The sequence below is a fragment of the Zingiber officinale genome, chromosome 1A, assembly GCF_018446385.1.
Source record: "Zingiber officinale cultivar Zhangliang chromosome 1A, Zo_v1.1, whole genome shotgun sequence".
NCBI lineage: Eukaryota > Viridiplantae > Streptophyta > Magnoliopsida > Zingiberales > Zingiberaceae > Zingiber > Zingiber officinale.
Genome location: NC_055987.1, coordinates 29,262,977 through 29,281,486, shown reverse-complemented (window position 1 = coordinate 29,281,486; position 18,510 = coordinate 29,262,977).

The window sequence follows — 18,510 nt, the reverse complement described above, 5'->3', positions numbered from 1 at the left end:
GTTAAGGAGTAGTGAAAATCGCTGCATGAAACCCCGAGTCACCCAAAGCCATGGATCTCGTGCAAAGATTCGTAAACAAAATTTTTTGAAAAACTTTTTTCTTGTACGAGTTTGTAAAACTTTAGATCTACACTAAAGTTAAGATCATTACCCTTGATGTGCGCCCCACGCGAATCCCGCTCGTCCAAATGGTGCCGGATCTCAAGACCGTCAAGCGTACGGTCCTCTAGAAGTATCCACACGGACACACTAGATGGAGGTGACCAAAAACCAAGGTGTGCTAGCACCTATGTGGTTCGGCCAAGGAAGGAGGAGAGGGAGAGAGCAAGAAGAACTCTAGGAGGAAGAAGAAGGAATGAATGATGGAATAATTTTCAAAATGAAAATTATTCTCCACATTCAAGTGGCCGGCCACCTTCTCATGTGTAACTCCCATTTCCACATTAAGTGCAATTAATGTGGAGCCATTAAAGAGTTGTAACCCCCATGAGGTGGCACTATAGGATGATGTGGATCAACACTATTGGTCCACATCTTGCCACCTCACTAAATGACATGGCAACAAGTGTAACCTCCTCATTTAATGTGGGCCGGCCACATTAAATGCTATGGAGGCTTGTAACCTCCATGAGGTGGCACACATTGATGATGTGGAGCAATCCTATTGGTCCACATCTTGCCAACTCACTAGTGATGTGGCAAAAAAGTCAAGTCAAACATGACTTTTTCTCTTCCTCTCAAATCAAGTCAAACTTGATCAAATCTGTCTCATGGTTGATCTAATCCAACCATATGATTCAAGCCAACTTAATATAATGAATCTAATTCATTAAATTAAGTTGATTTAATGAGTCATAATCTAAATTAGACTCATTGAATACATGAATCAACTTGAGTCCAACTCAATTAGCCCAATTTGGATTACTCTTAATCCAATATGATTCATCAAATGAATCTAATCCTCTTGGTTCATCATATGAACCAAATCTCCATCTAATTATCCTTAGTGTGTGACCCTATAGGTTCTTGTAACGTTGGCAATGCCCTAAACCTATTTAGGAGCATAAGTAATGAGCGGTATCTAGCAACACATCATTACTACCCAAGTTACAAGAATGTCGAGATCCGACATCACCTTGTGACTACTAATTGTGACTCCTCACAATATATGTGGGATTGTCCTTCTATCCTAGACATCTAGATTGATCAATATGAGACATAGATCGTGTCATCCTCTAATCAATCTAAATCTTGAACTCCAAGTAGACTCACTCGATCAAATGAGCTCAACATCTAATGTTGACTCATTTGGGCATGGCCATGCACTTAGTGGTCTCACTCTATCAAGAATACCGATGTCACTCCTGTCATATGGGAGGGATAGATCCCATCTACATCACTCACATCTCTCTACATAATTCATTATATACCCAGTAATCGCCTTTATAGTCCATTTAGTTACGGGTGACGTTTGACGAAACCAAAGTACATAACTCCTTATGTAGGGATCCATGGTGACTTCAGGTCTAAGGACTAATAGTCATACTAATAGCCACATGAGAAAGTATATGACACTCATATAACGATCCATGATACTTTCTCATGGCGGGTCATTCAGTATATATTCTCTAATGCATACCCATGTGTCAGCTTGATATCTCTATATCCATGACTTGTGAGATCAAGTCATCGAGCTGACCTACATGCTAGTCTTATTGTATTAACATTGTCCCTGAATGTTAATACTCGACTAGGAATGATTTAGGGTAGTGTTCCCTATATCATCTCACTATCGATTCAACCAATCGATTGATATAGGTAAGAACCTTCTACTCTAGGACGTTACTATACTTATTTTATCTGGCACTAATACAAATAAGCATAATAACCAAATGCCTTTATTCATATACAAGAATATGATATACATGAGTCCATACAATCATCAAATGATTGGCTCTAGGGCTCTAACTAACACTTATACCTCGGATGAACAGTGTCCGAGGCGCCTCCATGGAGCTTGGAGGCGCCTCGGGTGCAAGCCGAAGCTAGCTGTCTAGAGGCGCCTTCATGGGGACTGAAAGCGCCATGGACCAGGGATTGGAGGCGCCTTGGACGGCCATGGAGGCACCTTCAAGCTGATAAGGTGTGACGAGTTCAGCAGTGATCCACGCGGTTGACTCGGAGTCCTGGAGGCACCTTGGATGGTATTAGAGGCGCCTCCAGCACTGTATAAAAAAGGACTTCGAGCAGCTCCTTGAACAATCAGTAAAAACGCGATCTTTCATCAACGTGCTGCTCCAAAATACGCCCAGAAGTGCTGTTGCAAGTCCCCGACGACCCGAAGCTCCAAGATTTCGATTATTGTCGTCGGTATAAAGTTTTATTATTGCACTTATTGTAATACATATTTATAAACATTTTGCGCGATATAGTTGTTGCCCACAGGAAGTGATCAACGATCGCGGGCCTTGGAGTAGGAGTCGCCCTAGGCTCTTAACCAAATAAATTCTTGGGTCGTTCTGTGTGATTGCTCTTTTGTTGTTTTATTTTTGCTGCTTAAACTCTTGAACGATTTCCAAATACGAAACGAGTGAAAGCTACGAGCGCTATTCACCCCCTCTAGCACTTTCGATCCAAAAGCATGATCTGAGTGGCAGTTACGGGCCCAGCCTAGCGATACGAAGCCGAATGGCGAAGAAGTAGAAGCCACCGAAGACTCTACTGCTCTAGGTAGTCAGACTTGCAGCCTCTTTCGATTAGACATGAGCGGCAATATAGGGAGGCCCACCTGGCATGAGATCAACTGTCAAGGTGGAGGTCAAAGTTAAGGAGGTCAACGCCAGGGTGTCAAAGGGTCGAACGGAGAACAATTGCAATAGCTGGTCAGGACAGTCAATGCCCGACCGGTTGGAGACATGTTCGAGTGGACCACTTGTCCAGCTTGGGATAATACGGTAAGACAGCATATGCTCGGTATGGAGCAGTAGGACGCTAAAGGAGACCGGAGAGTTTGTCTGATCGGAAGGGACAAGCCACTACAACCAGTCACCATAAGGAAGAGCGACTAATGTCGAGAGAGCAGAGGGGTTCCGGCCGAGTAGCTACCCCGCTCGGCCAAGAAACGGGACCATTGTCGTATCTCTCAACATCCTTTTAGGAGCTAGTGCCACTGACACGAGGCATGGTAAATAGGCGGATCGTTCGACAGAAGATTCTACTTTCTCGTCAGGGATATGCATGCCTTGTTAAAGTATGGTGTCAGAGGTACTTTCCTGACAGGTCCCTTCATAGGACTTATTGGAGAATGTGCCCAAGCCTCGAGGAGCATGCATGTCTCTCATCAGGGCTCTATATAAAGGGGGGGGGTCTATCACAGACGGAGGTATGCGAGATTTATTATTTACGCAAGAATTCCTGTTGCTCCACTTTCTTCCACTATTCCGATGACTGACTTGAGGGTCAGAGGGCCAACACCGGGGACCCCTTTCCTAGCTCAACATTAACGTTACTTATTTTGCAGAGCGGAGTGAGATCTATAGCCGGTCAGTGAAGCCACCACATCCCTAGCTTTCTACCATCCCGCTTTTGGAGAGGATTACTTACAAAAAGTGTGTCGTCAAATTCTATGACGAAAATATATAAATTTGTTGCAGAATTTGCCACGAACTATATTTTCATCGTCAACTTCGTTACAATTTTGTAACAAAAACTAAAACCATCACAAAATTATCAAACGTAAATCTACGATAAAATTCTATTTTTGTGCCAAATTTGGTGACTAATCCCGTATTCGTCGTAGATTTGGCAACGTCATCACCTTTGACGATGAATACTATTTTCGTCGTCAAATCTATGACGAATACAAATTCATCATCAATCTACTAATTTATGAAATTTGTGATGAATTTGGGATTCACCACTGATACGAGTTATGGTGAGTGGGTTCACGAGATGACGTGGAGGTCAAGTCAAGATGAGGTGATGGTCAAAGTAGAGATAGAGGGGTATTCTGTATTTGGTTCTATTGATCGCTTGACCTCGGAATCCTTAAATCTCATCCAAGTGGTTCCGAAGCAGAACACTCGTATAGGCTCGACCAGTTGTAAGCTTGGTAGAATGTAAGAATTCTAAGGTTTTATGATGAAAAAGAGAAATAGGAAACTTGTGTTGGGACCTTGATGCCTGGTAGGGGGTGAATAGTATCTCACCTAAATCGTTCACTTCCTATAATATTAATGCACAATAAAATACAAAATAAACTAACAAATAGAAAGCTAACTAAAACAAGAAGAATGAAGACAAACAAACCACCAAGACACGCTCATTTACATGGTTTAGAGATAAAACTCTTACTCTACGGTTGTCCGTAAGGTGGACGATCCCGATCCGTTGGTGGATGATTCTCCGGAGAACTTTCGGCTACCTCGCGTAGCTTCTTGTGGGTAAAGAAATCTCACCACAACTCGCACAAGACCATACTAGATTACTTGAGCACTTGGAGACTCTAACTAGGATTAACCACCACTAATTTTGTCAACCATGCCCAAGCACCCCGAGTTCTATTAAATAGAGCTTGAGAGGAAAACACTAAGCTGTTTTCCTGCCACCAGTCGATTAGTAAAAACACCAGTCGACTGATCCTAAGTGGAATTCAACAACTACAGATCAATGACTCGATATCAGTTGACTGATCCACATGGGTTGAACGAACAGAGGCATTCTATTCGTAATCAGTCGACTGATGAAAATACCTGTCGACTGCTACAGTAACTGCTACAATACTACTACAGTAAAACCCTAACCCTAGGAGTTTACCCTGAGGATAATCTCTCATGTACTCATCCTTGCTCGCACAACATAAACCTATCCTTCTAGCCTCCTCCTACAGCCTCACACCCCTCGGATGCCTCCCATAATTAATGCCTTGTCTTCTAGAGCTTCCATCTGCCTTATCATTATTGTCGGGTCTTCCTTTGCCAAGAGGCCACGTCTCCAGGACTTCATCCATTGCCAAGTCACACTTGGACTTACATTGCCAAGACTACATGCTTGGACTTACACCGCCAAGACTTACCCTTGGACTTTCCTTGTTATACCTGTATCCTACATACTCATAATGCATATCAAATATAACAATAAATTTAACTTAAACCTTTTCCCAAACATCAAAACCTAGGGTACCCAGATTGCTCCAATAATTTTTATGATGAATCTTAGCTCAAGAGGGAGCTTAGGTGAAGGGAGAGTGATTGCTCATTTATTGGCAAAGGGGGAGAAGTTTATCTTAGTGGGAAATTATAGCTCATGGGGGAGCTTAGGTAAAGGGGGAGCCTAGGAATTTAGGTTTCATTATTTATTCATGATTTGATTTGTACATTTATTTGTGATCCTGTCCGAACGCTGAATCAACGGACGCTGGGCACGTGGCGCTCTCTGAACTGATGACGTGGATTTTCGACCGATCGTAGGGATCTCCGACGAACCTGCAAAGAAGTCGGGCCGGGAAGGGGTTCCCGGCGACGACCCTCCGACGCTCAAGTCAGGCAAGAGGAAAATGAGAGTGGCTCCGAATATGCGAGGATGCGTAATCGCGTACCTTCGTCGAAGTATGAGGGCTCTTATATAGAGCTGTGGGGAGGGTTGTGCACACTTACCGAGGTGTACACGTGTCGTTTCCCATACCGTAGTATGGGCTTGTCAGAGGAACATGCCTGACACCATACTGCTACAGTCTGATCACCTCTCCGATGGGACAGCAAAACCTTCCATTGTATGATTCTGCGTATGGCCTGGTCGTCGAACATGCCTGCTGTTAGAAAAAGATGTTCCCCAATGTTCCCTCTGCCTGTCTTCTTTTTCCCCGGGCCGAGGATCCATCCGCTCGGCAAGCATCGATCGGACCGGACGTAGGCATCGGTCTGACCGGGCGCTTGGCTCCAATGGCTCCTTCACAATATCGATGCTTCAAGCCTTGGCTGAGCGGGCCACCCGCTCGGCCAAGCGACTCTACTCACCATGAACGTCGGAGACCCGACTCCTCGTTGGGTTGCCTTTGCTTCCGCTTAGATCCCGTTCGGCCGGTCGGCCCCCCTTTTCTGATCGGCCATTTGACCTTTGACCCCCACATGGCGTTGACTTCCGTCAAAGGGGGTCCCCTGGTCTTACCTTGACTTCCATCAAAGGGGGTCCCCTGGTCTTACCGCCAGATCACTTGCCTCCCCTTCAAGTCTAGTCGAAGGAGGCGATTAGTCCGACTGACTGGACGATTGTTTCGCCGATCGGCTCGGCCGGTGTGGCGGTAACTACGGCCTCAGTCAACGCCACCATCCCTCGGATCTCCTCAGAATTTGTGCCAATCTCCGTCATTAAGGCCAAGCACGCGCTCTATGCCTCGATAAGACGCTTATTAAATGCTCCTCCGTGGTGGAATGCCACGTGGCATTGCTGTTGTCATCGTACGGCGGCGGCGTCGCAGGCGACGAGATTGAGGCGATTTGAAATGGACGGCCCGATGCGTGCTTCGGTTCTCGCGACCTGAATCCGACGGTGGAGGCCGCTCGGGCTCAACCCTATAAAGCCATCGCTTTCTCTGCCTTCGCCGCATTTCTGCTCTCGCGTCCCAGAAGCTTCGGCGTTTCAGTGCTCCGGCGGCTTCGATTCTCCTTTTTCCGGCGATTCAGTGTTCTTCTCCGATCCTCCTTCTTCTCTGTAAGGTTCTTCTTCTTTCTTTCTTTGTTAGCCTTGTGTTTCTTGTCGTGTTTTCGTCCTTTGTGCACTGTTTCGTCCATCATCTTCTTCCTTTTATCCTCTGCCTTTCGTCTTTTTTGGTTTCGCCCGCTTGGACAATGGCTAGCTCCTCCCAACCTCAAGACCAAACCATCGGCCCATGGTATACGACCCTGGAGTCGCACTTCGATCGGCGCGACGCCGATATTTTGATGGACTCTTTCGAAACCCCTTCTGATTTTGAACTTATATTACCTTCCCCCTCCGCTCGGCCACACAAACTGCCGCGCGGAGCTTTCTGCATCTTCCACGACCAGTTCGTCACCGGTCTGCATTTTCCCATCCATCCGTTCATCGTAGAGGTTTGTAACTTTTTCGGCGTTCCGCTCGGAAGCCTAGTCCCCAACACTTTCTGCCTTTTATGCGGCGTGGTCATTTTGTTCAAAACCCACAATATCCCCCTTCGACCGGAGGTTTTCTATTATTTTTATTACCCTAAGCAGTCCGAGCCGAGCACATATATGTTCCAGGCTCGACCCGGTTTAGTTTTCGTTAATAAACTGCCTTCTTCCAATAAGCATTGGAAAGAATTCTACTTCTACCTTCGTATGCCCGAGCGGGCCCCCTTCCAAACGTAGTGATAGATCGGACCACCAACTTCACCAGAGCTCAAAAGGTTCAAAACCCGACCGGACTATCTTCATGCGGCCAACATGCTGGCCGGTCTGAGGTTTGACATCAATAAGTTCCTGCCCGAAGGGGTGATGTATATATTCGGTCTGAGTCCGATCAGGACCCCCCTTCCGAGCGGCTTTGGTAAGAATTTTACTTTGTGCATTCACTTTAATTGCTAACTGATTTTCTCCTTTTTCCTTTGCAGCGGACATCATCATGGAGTCCGTAATGGCTGGCATTTTGAAAAGGAAGGCGGCGGCGCTCGAGACCGCGGTGACCAAAGAGATGGAGACGCTCGGCATCCAGCCGGTCGGCTCTAACGAAGGAGAGAGCGAGACAAATACTGGGGATTCGGCCGCTCAGGCTTCTCTCCCAGAGCCAGCGGCTGGCGCAACTACTAGTCGAGAGCCTTCCGTCCGGGATGAAGGCTCGGCTCAGGAGGAGGAGCGCCCCCTCTGTCAAAAGAGGCGCCGCACGGAGACACCACTCCGCTCGGCTACATCTGCGGTCCATCCCGCCGAGCGGACCACCGCGGATTCCCGAGGCAAGGCTCCAGCTATGGAGGCTATTTCATCCGATCGGACCCCCTCCCAATTGGATGCGTCCACGGACCCCTTGGAGGCTATACCCGTCAGCTCCCTTCCGCCCGCTCCTCGCCAATTCCAATGTTCAACAATTTTGTCCCAATTTTCGGTGCCGACCTCCGATCCTTCCCCGACTTCTGCCCAGATGACCCCTGGTCGGCACCGCACCATCCGGGTTTCTTTGCATCTCCCCCACCGAGGAATTAATGCCCGAGGCCGCTCGGCCGACCGCGCCCGAGCACATGATCACAATGAAGGGGCCCTTAGCCGAGATGTGGGCCGACGCTCGGGCGCGCGTCGCAATGAGTCCCCTTAGCAATCTGGCCAACAGCCATATGCAGCAGGCCACGGGGGTAAGTCTATTTTCTCTAAGTCCTTTACGCATTCTTTCCGCTCGGCTATTAACAATCTTTCTTTTGTCAGAGATGGGTGGAGGAGATTGCTGTCTCCAATCGGCTCGCCATGGTAGACGAGGAGCTAAAAAGGTTGAAGAGTTCGGGCGGCGTGCCTTCCCAAGGTCCATCTTATGCCAAGCTGCAGAAGGAGCTCAAAAAGACCCAAGACTTATTGGAGGCCGAACGGAAGAAAAGGGTCGACCAGGCTCACACTTTGGCCGAACTTGACCACCTGAACAAATCACTGGATCGCAAGATAAGTCTGGCCACCGAGCGGAAGAAAACGGCTATCTCCGATCTGGAGAAGAAGAATGTTGAGGCTCGGGGCTTGGAGCAGAGAGTCAAGGAGCTGATGGAGCGGCTAGATGGCGAGAAGGCGAGCCGCTCGGCCGAGGTGATCAAATATAAAGAAGAATTGAAGACTTTGCAAGAGTCCCTCTGAGCCTCCCAAGCGACCTTTAAAGAATATCAAGAGGCTGAGCCTGGCCGAGTCGTAGCCCTAAGGCTGAATTACATCCGTTCGGAAGAGTTCGCGGAGAAAGTCTATGAGCGGATGTACACAGCCTTCGATCTGGCTATGACTGCCACCACCACTTATTTGAAATCCGTGGGTCATCTTCCCGACTCCTTCCTCATCCCGGCCCAAGACCAGGTGGCGCTCCTCGGCAACATCCCAAAGGATCTTTATGACTTCCTCAAATAGAAGCTTTTTATGTAATTCGGCCGCTTGGCCAAGGACTATCCTTTTTTGTAATTCAGGCGCTCAGCCTTAATGTCTTAAATGCTATCCTTTCGCTTGCTTTTTCATTAATTAGTCAATATGTGTGCTGTCCGCTCGGCTTGCCAATTACCGTTCATGTTCCTCCACTTCTCGTTACTCGCCTCTCATCCCACCTTTCTTGTGTTCGAAAGGGGTTTTTTACGAAGTATTTTGCGTAGCTAGTCCGCTCGGCCGAATATATCCTGTTTCACAAACGGGATTTTCGCCAGAGGTCTAGGAAAGACTTTCGGTTACTTAGCCGATCGGCCAAACGACTAAAGAGTCGACCTCTTTGCTGTCTTCTTCCGGCCGGAGGGTTTATAGTCGCCGGTGCGACTCGATTTTTTAACGTCGGAGCTCGACGGTCTTCCGGCCGGAGGGTTTATAGTCGCCGGCGCGACTCTCGATATTTAACGTCGGAGCTCAATGGTCTTCCGGCCGGAGGGTTTATAGTCACCGACACGACTCTTGATATTTAACGTCGGAGCAAGACGGTCTTCCGCTCGGAGGGTTTATAGTCGTCGGCACGACTCTCGATATTTAACGTCGGAGCTCGACGGTCTTCCAGCCGGAGGGTTTATAGTCACCGGCTCGACTCTCGATTTTTAACGTCGGAGCTCGACGGTCTTCCGGCCGGAGGGTTTATAGTCGCCGGCGCGACTCTCGATTTTTAACGTCGGAGCTCGAAGGTCTTCTGCTCAGAGGGTTTATAGTCGCCGGCTCGACTCTCGATTTTTAACGTCGGAGCTCGACGGTCTTCCGGCCGGAGGGTTTATAGTCGCCGGCACGACTATCGATTTTTAACGTCGGAGCTCGACGGTCTTCCGGCCGGAGGATTTATAGTCACCGGCGCGACTCTCGATTTTTAACGTCGGAGCTCGACTGTCCTCCGGCCGGAGGGTTTATAGTCGCCGGTGCGACTCTTGATATTTAACGTCGGAGCTCGACGGTCTTCCACTCGGAGGGTTTATAGTCGCCGGTTCAACTCTCGATTTTTAACGTCGGAGCTCGACGGTCTTCCGGCCGGAGGGTTTATAGTCGCCGGCGTGACTCTCGATTTTTAACGTCGGAGCTCGCCGGTCTTCCGCTCGGAGGGTTTATAGTCACCGGCTCGACTCTCGATTTTTAACGTCGGAGCTCGACGGTCTTCCGGTCGGAGGGTTTATAGTCGCCGGCTCGACTCTCGATATTTAACGTCGGAGCTCGACGGTCTTCCGCTCGGAGGGTTTATAGTCGCCAGCTCGACTCTCGATTTTTAACGTCGGAGCTCGACGGTCTTCTGCTCGGAGGGTTTATAGTCGCCGGCTCGACTCTTGATTTTTAACGTCGGAGCTCGACGGTCTTCTGATTCGGCTGACAAGGCCCTATACTTGTGCTAATTTTCCGATTTTTTACTCCTGCATGTCAAATATACAACCGAACGGAAAATATACAACATATATTACATTGGCGCACCTTTCACCCCGCCCGGTAAGGTTGGAGGTGGTTCGCGCTCCATGGTCGATCCAGTTATCATCTGTCTTCATCCTCCAAATAATAGGTGCCCGATGAAATGGAATTGTGGCAGGCGGTTCTTCCGCTCGGCCTCCCGATGAGGACGTCGCATGTTGCTCCATCCGCTTGGCTTGCGCCTTCTATTTCTGTTGCTACATGAGCTTAGCTGTTCTTGCCTTGATTAGAGCGTCGAGCTCCTCCTGGGAGAGCATCACCGTGTGCGGTCGTCCAGCTTCGTCCATTGCCTCCGCTCGGATGCAGGTGCGTTCCCACAGACGGTGCCAAATTGATCCTGTCCGAACGCTGAATCAACGGACGCTGGGCACGTGGCGCTCTCTGAACTGATGACGTGGATCTTCGGCCGGTCGTAGGGATCTCCGGCGAACCTGCAAAGAAGTCAGGCCGGGAAGGGGTTCTCGGTGACGACCCTCCGACACTCAACTCAGGCAAGAGGAAAATGAGAGTGGCTCCGAATATGCGAGGATGCGTAATCGCGTACCTTCGTTGAAGTATGAGGGCTCTTATATAGAGCTGTGGGGAGGCTTGTGCACACTTACCGAGGTGTACACGTGTCGTTTCCCATACCATAGTATGAGCTTGTCAGAGGAACATGCCTGACACCATACTGCTACAGTCTGATCACCTCTCCGATGGGACAGCAAAACCTTCCATTGTACGATTCTGCGTATGGCCTGGTCGTCGAACATGCCTGCTGTCAGAAAAAGATGTTCCCCAATGTTCCCTCTGCCTGTCTTCTTTTTCCCCGGGCCGAGTATCCATCCGCTCGGCAAACATCGATCCGACCGGACGTAGGCATCGGTCCGACCGGGCGCTTGGCTCCAACAGTTCCTTCACAATATCGATGCTTTAAGCCTCGGCTGAGCGGGCCACCCGCTCGGCCAGGCGACTCTACTCACCATGAACGTCGGAGACCCGACTTCCCGTCGGGTTGCCTTTGCTTCCGCTTAGATCCCGTTCGGCCGGTCGGCCCCCCTTTTCCGATCGGCCATTTGACCTTTGACCCCCACGTGGCGTTGACTTCCGTCAAAGGGGGTCCCCTGGTCTTACCTTGACTTCCGTCAAAGGGGGTCCCCTGGTCTTACCGCCGGATCAATTTGCATATGTATTGGTATATTGTTTTCCTAACTTAAATGGGTTGTCAAACATTAAAAAGGGAGAGATTGTTGGAGCAATCTGGGTACCCTAGGTTTTGATGTTTGGACAAATATTTAGGTTAAATTTATTGTTGTATTTGATGTGCATTGTGAGTGTGCAAGATGCAGATACACAAGGAAAATCTAAGTGTGATTTTGACAAATGAGGAAAGTCCAAAGGTGAGTCTTGGCAGTATAAGTCTAAGCATGTAGTCTTGACAACGTAAGTCCAAGTGTGACTTGGCAATGGATGAAGTCCCAGAGGCGCGACCTCTTGACAAAGGAAGACCCGACAATAATGACAAGGCTGATAGAAGCTCTAGAAGGCAAGACATGAAGGATGGGGAGACATCCAAGGGATGCGAGGCTGATGAAGGAGACTAGAAGACTAGGTTTAGGTTGTGCGGGTAAGGACGAGTGTATGAGAAATTGTACTGAGGATAAAATCCTAGATTTAGGATTTTACCGTAGTAGTTACTGTAGTAGTACTATAGCAGTTACTGTAGTAGTCGACTGATATTTTCATCAACCGATTGGTAATGAATAGAATGCCTCTGTTCGCTCAACCCATGTGGATTAGTCGACTAGTTTTTTCATTAGTTGACTGGTATTTAGGCCTGTTCAACCGGTTGGTTAATCGGTTTATTGGTTTATCGGTTCTGGTTAATTTCGGTTTATCATGGTTTATGTAAAATCGGTTAACCGACCGATATTCTTACCGGTTCTACCGGTTTCGATTGAATCGGTTCTGATCGGTTAACCGGTTCCAACTGAAAATTGGTAAAGATTATTAGGCTTGGGTAAGTGGGCTTAGTGGAGCATCAACCATAATGAGAATCACTCTACAATTTTATAATTTCTCTCCTTGGCAGAGCTATGCTGCCGCCCGCCACTGCCACATTCGACCACCACTCCACCGCTCTCATTGTCGGCGCAAGGATTGGCAGCTCGCTCTCTCCTACTCTGCTTCACTGTCTTTCTCACTCTCAAGATCGACAAATCCCTTTCCTTCTACTGGTGGTATGTTTAATTTCTCCTCCTTTTTTTTAATCTTAATTTGTATTTCAATTTGTTTATTTTTTTTGTGAGGGTTTATGATGATGTTCTCTGTTTGGAAAATTCTCTCTGTTCTTGTTTTCCCCTCTAGAAAAGAAACGTCAATTCTTTAAGCATAGAAGAAATCAAAAGTAACCTCTATTTTCTGAAAGTTCTCTCTCTTTTTGTTGGTCTATCAATTGTTCCTTGCCAAAGAAGAAAAAAGGTAGCTGTATCGATTGTTATGCGTGGTTAGTTCAATGGATTGCTTGATCTAACTGAAATAATTGATGTAGATTAGGAAGGAATATCAACTGGTGAGAAAAATGAGAGATCAGGAGCCGCCAATAATTTTTCTCTACAACTTCTGTAATGGTGTGGAAATTGGCACCAAAGAGTACCTTGCCAGTTGCCAAAAGGATGAGAAACTAAACTTGAAAATGGATTGTGGTATACCGCTCTCACTATTGGCGCAAGGATGAGAAACTCCACCGCTCTCACTGTTGGCGCAAGAATTGGAGAACGGCAGTGAAGCAGAGTAGGAGACAGCAGACAGTTAGAGTGGTGGCCGAAGGTGGCAGTGGCGGAACTTCATGTAGAGAGCGAGAAAGACAGTGAAGCAGATATGTGATCATAAATGGCAGTGGTTCAGCTTGTGCGGCTTTAAATAAAATTCAATTAAAATTTCTTATAAAAAAAATCAGTCGATTCCCAATTTTACCAGTTTATCGGTTAAACCAATAAAAAATATCCCAAACCGGGAACCGACTGGTTAACCGGTTAACCAGTTAACCGTTAAATAGAAATCGGTAAGCTACCGATTCCGGTCCGATTTTCGATTTCTCGATTTTTTTTTACACAACCCTACTGATATCGAGCCGTTAGCCTGTAAAGGTCGAATTCCACTTAGGATCAGTTGACTTGTATATTTTTTAGTCGATTGGTGATGGAAAAATAGCTTGGTGTTTTCCTCCCGAGCTCTATTTAATAGAGCTCGGGGTGCTTGGGCATAGTTGATGAAATTAGTGGTGGTTAACCATAATTAGAGTCTCCAAGTGCTCAAGTGATCTAGTGTGGTCTTGTGCGAGTTGTTGTGAGGTTTCTGTTGGAGTGTATACTGAAAGCCTAAGCTTTGTAAACATTCATTATGAATAAAGAATCACATTTGGTCAAATTGTCTACATTTAGTTGTAGTTGTTCAATTAATTTATACTGTAGATAACATAGTATGTGGTGTCACATGCAGAAGATGATGTTGTCAGTACCTTATAAATTATAAACAGTAGCTCACGACCAAAATGGAAAGGAACAAACCATTAGAAGGTCGTAGTGTAATTAGGTATCAGTTTATCTTGACTGTATAATTACACTAGTATACTTAGAGTGTATTGAGCAGGACCATTTGAGGTCGTTTCTTTTATACTGACTTTATAAAGAAACAAAGACCTCGGTTATTATGGAAGTGTGTGCTCTTAATCCTGATATAATAACAAGCACATATATTTGATATTTATTTCCTTAATTTATCAATGGGTGAGATTTAGTTCGATGAATCAATAAGCCCGATAAGTTGGGAAATGGTATCACTTATAGTGTGTGTTGTTGATTATAGAAGGAAACTGTGTCCTAAAGATACTAGGTTGATAATGTCCCCAAGAGGAGCTCATAAGGATTGTCATGTTAAACCCTGCAGGTGGACTTAGTCCGACATGACGATAAGGTTGAGTGGTACTACTCTTGGACTAAGATATTAATTAAATGAGTTGTCAGTAACTCACTTAATTAGTGGACATTCGATATCTTAAACACAGGGAGACTAACACACTCATAATAAGAAGGAGCCCAAAAATGTAATTTGGGATTGGTGCGGTAGTTCAATAATAGTTCTCTAGTGGAATGAATTATTATTGATAAAATTAAGTTGTGTGTTCGGGGTGAACACGGGATGCTTAATTTTATCGGGAGACCAAAACCAATTCCTCCTCTCGGTCCCTATCGTAGCCTCTTATTTATAGAGTACTATACCCACCTATACCCACCTTCTATACCACTAGGGGCTGGCCAAGCTAGCTTGGGAACCAAGCTAGGGCCGGCCTAGGTATAAATTGGGGGCGACCCTAGCTTGAACCCAAGCTAGTGGGGGCCAAATTAAATTAAAAAGGGATTTTAATTTCAATTTTTATTATGTGGAAGAAATAATTTATTAAAGAAAATTAAAATTAAAATATCTCTCTTGTAAAAGATCTACAAAAGATTAAAGAAAGAGATTAAATCTCTTTCCTTATTTGTAGATTGGTGAGATATTTTATTTTTTCTTTAAAATTATCCACATGTTGATAAAATTAAAATTATAGAAATTTCCTTTTATCAACCATGAAGAGATTTTTAAAGAGAAATTTTATTTTTAAAATTTCCGGAAACAAATTAGGAAGTTTTAATTTGTTGATTAAAACTTGTCTAATTTATTTCCTCTTGATGTGGCCGGCCATTAGAGATTAATTGGGGAAATATTATTTTATTTTTCTCAATTAAATCATGTCAAGGGAATTAAGGAAATTTTATTGTAATTAAATTTCCTAATCTGCCTAGGCCAAGGAATATAAAAGAAGGGGTGAGGGTGCCTTCACAAGACACAACCTCTATTATTCTCCCTCTCCTATTCTTTGGTGTGGCCGGCCAACATCTTCTCCTTTTCTTCCTCTTTGTGGTGGCCGAAATTCTCTATTGCTTGGAGCTCTTGTGGAGGCCGGATACTACTTGGAGAAGAAGAAGAAGAAGGAGAGAAAGCTTGCATCTCTTGGAGCTTGGTTGGTGTTTTTCTTCTTCCTTGGTGAAGCTATATTTTTTGTGGCCGAACCTAGCTAGGAGGAGAAGAAGGTGGTTGGTAGTTTCTCATCTCGGAAGATCGTTGCCCACACAACGTCCGAGGTTAGAAGAGGAATACGGTAGAAGATCAAGAGGTTTTTCTACAAGGTATAACTAGTAATTTTTCTTTCCGCATCATACTAGTTATTTATGGAAATAATACCAAATACAAGAGGCTTACGATTCTAGAATTTCGAATATGTTTTTCGATGTTGTGTTCTTTTGTTTTTTCTTTTCCTTGTGATTTGATTGTTCTTTTCGGTTAACCTAAAGTTATTTTAGGAAATTAAATATTAGATTTCTATAAAAGGTTTTGTCTAGTCGGTGGTGGTTGCTCCCATATCCAAGAAGGCCGTGTGCCTCGCCACATCAGTACTGGGAACCAATTATGGAAATTAATATTTAATGGAATTAATAACTTAAGGTGATTTGGGTCGAACGTGTTAAGTTCCGCAGGAGATCCAAGTCAAAACCTAAAAGAACAAATAGATTAAGTTTGGATCAAACGTGTTAAGTTCCGCAGGTGATCCAAAATTTAATTTAAAAGAACACATGGTAGCTAGGAAAAGGTTCAGACCTTTGTACAAATTTTTGTACAGTGGAACCTCTAGGTTTTCCGAGTAGCAACCAACAGTTTCTTCACCCACAAGGAGCTACGTGAGCTAGCCAGAAGTTCTCTGGGTAATTATCCACCGATGGATCAGGATCGTCCACCTTACAGACAACCGTGGAGAAGGAGCTTTATCGCCCAACCACGTAAATGAGCATGTCTTTATGGTTTGCTTGTCTTCATTCTTCTTGTTTTAGTTTAGCTTTCTATTTGTTAGTTTGTTTTATATTTTGCTGTACACTAACATTATAGGAATTGAACGATTTGGGTGAGACGCTCTTCAACCCCCGTCTACCGGACATCAAGGTCCCAACAACTTGGTTAGTTAATGGTCGGTCGGACTTAGAAGAATTTGGTCGGGCAAAGCTCGACCGAACGTAAGGCTTTCTATGGGTGCTTGACCGGGCAAAGCTCGGGTGGGCCAAAAGGAAATTCGCCCTATAAAACTCTTAACATATGTTCGGCTAAGTATAGGCTGAACGAATATAAGATTCTGTGTGAACACTTGGCTAAGCAAGGCCTGGACAGACCCAGAGATACTTAACCTTCTATAGAGTTCTCACTATGCGTTCAACCGGGTAAAGGCTAAACAAACATAAGTTTCTCTGTGAACTCCAAGTCGAGCAAAGCCTGGACAAACCCAGAGATACTTGACCTTCTATAGAGTTCTCAATATGCGTTCAGTCGAGTGAAGGCTCAACGAACATAAGATTCTTTTTGAACACCTAGCTTGGCAAAACTTGGATGGACCCAGAGATACTTGACCTTTTATAGAGTTCTCAATACACGTTCGGCTGGGTAAACACTGAATGAATATAAGGTTTTCTATGAACACCCTGCTGGACAAAGCCTGGGCAGACCAAGAGATACTTGACCTTCTATAGAGTTCTCAATATGCATTCGGTCGGGTAAAGGATGAACGAAAATAAGGTTCTCTATGAACACCTGGCCGGGCAAAGCCCGGATGGACCCAGAGATACTTGACCTTCTATAGAGTTCTCAATACAAGTTCGGCTGGGTAAAGGCTGAATGAACATAAGGTTCTCTGTGAATACCCAACCGGGCAAGGCCTAGACAGACCAGAGATACTTGACCTTCTATAGAGTTCTCAATATGCATTCGGTTGGGTAAAGGCCAAATGAACATAAGGTTCTTTGTGAACACCTAGCCAGGTAAAGCCTGGACAGACCTAAGGATACTTGACCTTCTACAGAGTTCTCAATACACGGCCGGTCAAGTAAAGATTGGATGAATATAAGGTTCTCTATAAACACCTAGTCGGGCAAAGCCCAGATGGGTAAAAGTTGAACAGACATAATGTTCTCTGTGAACACCAAGCCGGGCAAAGCCCAGGCGAACTTAATAATATTTTATCTCATAAAACTCTTTATACATATACTATCGTTTAGATGAAGATAGATTGAACATATGACTTTCTGTATAGGCCTGGCCTATTAAAAGTTAGACTGGTTTCAATTACCTAAAGGTATAGTACCCTTAAAATATAGTTTCAACATATATGTTTTATTATATGACTCCTCAAGTGAACTTATGACATAATAATGACATTATATTAGTTTTTGAACAAGTTCTTATAGTATTTAATGTATGGTTGAGCATATTAATACAATAATAAGTAGTGTGGCTAGCCTAGTGAAGAGGCTGAGATGCATTCAACAAGCAAACATCAGACAATATTTTGACAGTCAGTCACAATTGTCGGGGAATATTCCCTTGAAATCTCCTGTGAACTAATTAGTTTCCTATTAATGAGTCAGTTATAATAGCATTCTCCTTCAACAACTTCAGTAATGGTATGAAGCATAAACGACAAAAGAGGTACATTTGTGGGTAGAAAAAAGATTCCTTGAAATTATCATGAAACACCAAGATTGTACTTTCTTCCATCACCTAACAAACTCTAACAAACTGAGGACCACCTCACGATCACGGATGTTATGTGAGGTGGTATAAAAAGGAGAATCCTCTCCGCTGGAAAGGCACACAAACATTTGCATTTGAAGTCCTACTTTCTTACACTTTGGCTACTTCTTCTTCCACTTTTGAAGAGAGGAGACTAACTTGAGCATCAAAGGGCCTAGCCAGGGATTCTCACCCCGGTCTTAGGTTACTAACGCTTTATTAGTTCGTCTGATTATACGCAGGATCATTGAGGAGTTCATTCAGATCTCAAGAAGCTCATTATTCTTCA